Source organism: Prunus avium, chromosome 6, assembly GCF_965620075.1.
Source record: "Prunus avium chromosome 6, drPruAviu1.hap1.1, whole genome shotgun sequence".
Taxonomy (NCBI): domain Eukaryota; kingdom Viridiplantae; phylum Streptophyta; class Magnoliopsida; order Rosales; family Rosaceae; genus Prunus; species Prunus avium.
Window position 1 is genome coordinate 19,743,418 of NC_142289.1, and position 1,599 is coordinate 19,745,016.

The window sequence follows — 1,599 nt, forward strand, 5'->3', positions numbered from 1 at the left end:
ATGTTCCACTAGTTTGGGGCTCGATCCGAAATCAATCGGTTTCAGAAATTGGACAATTCCAGTTCAACGGCAGTTCGTTCTTAATTGGAGTGGTTGGTGTATTCCATACCTCTAGCGATTGGATTTCACTCAAAACTCACCAAATGACTCCTGACACCATATTATGATGTTGCCCAAGTTTGGGGCTCGATCCGAAATCAATAGGTGTGAGAAATTGGACAATTCAAGTTCAACGGCAGTTCGTTCCTAATTGGAGTGGTTGGTGTATTACATACCTCTAGCGATTCGATTTCTCTCAAAACTCACAAAAGGACCCCTCCCACCATACTATGATGTTGCCCAAGTTTGGGGCTCGATCCGAAATCAATAGGAGTGAGAAATTGGACAATTCAAGTTCAACGGCAGTCCGTTCCTAATTGGAGTGGTTGCTGTATTCCATACCTCTAGCGATTGGATTTCACTCAAAACTCACCAAATGACTCCTCCCACCATATTATGATGTTGCCCAAGTTTTGGGCTCGATCCGAAATCAATAGGTGAAAGAAATTGGACAATTCAAGTTCAACGACAATTCATTCCTAATTGGAGTTGTTGGTGTATTCCATACTTCTAGCGATTGGATTTCACTCAAAACTCAAAAAATGACTCTTCCCACCATATTATGTTGTTGCCCAACTTTTGGGCTCGATCCGAAATCAATAGGTGTGAGAAATTGGACAATTCAAGTTCAACGGCAGTTCATTCCTAATTGGAGTGGTTGGTGTATTCTATACTTCTAGCGATTGGATTTCACTCAAAACTCACAAAATGACTCCTGATACCATATTATCATGTTGCCCAAGTTTTGGGCTCGATCTGAAATGAATAGGTGAAAGAAATTGGACAATTCAAGTTCAACGGCAGTTCGTTCCTAATTGGAGTGGTTGGTGTACTCCATACTTCTAGCGATTGGATTTCACTCAAAACTCACAAAATGACTCCTCCCACCATATTATGATGTTGCCCAAGTTTGGGGCTCGTTCCGAAATCAATAGGAGTGAGAAATTGCACAATTCAAGTTCAACGGCAGTTCATTCCTAATTGGAGTGGTTGCTGTATTCCATAACTCTAGCGATTGGATTTCACTCAAAACTCACCAAATGACTCCTCCCACCATATTATGATGTTACCCAAGTTTTGGGCTCGATCCGAAATCAATAGGTGTGAGAAATTGGACAATTCAAGTTCAACGGCAGTTCGTTCCTAATTGGAGGGGTTGGTGTATTCCATACTTCTAGCGATTGGATTTCACTCAAAACACACCAAATGACTCCTCCCACCGTATTATGATGTTTCCCAAGTTTGGGGCTCAATCCGAAATAAATAGGTGTGAGAAATTGGACAATTCAAGTTCAACGGCAGTTCGTTCCTAATTGGAGTCGTTGGTGTATTCCATACTTCTAGCGATTGGGTTTCACTCAAAACTCACCAAATGACTCCTCCCACCATATTATGAGGTTGCCAAAGTTTTGTGCTCGATACGAAATAAATAGGTGTGAGAAATTGGACAATTCAAGTTCAACGGCATTTCGTTCCTAATTGGAGTGATTGGTGTATTCC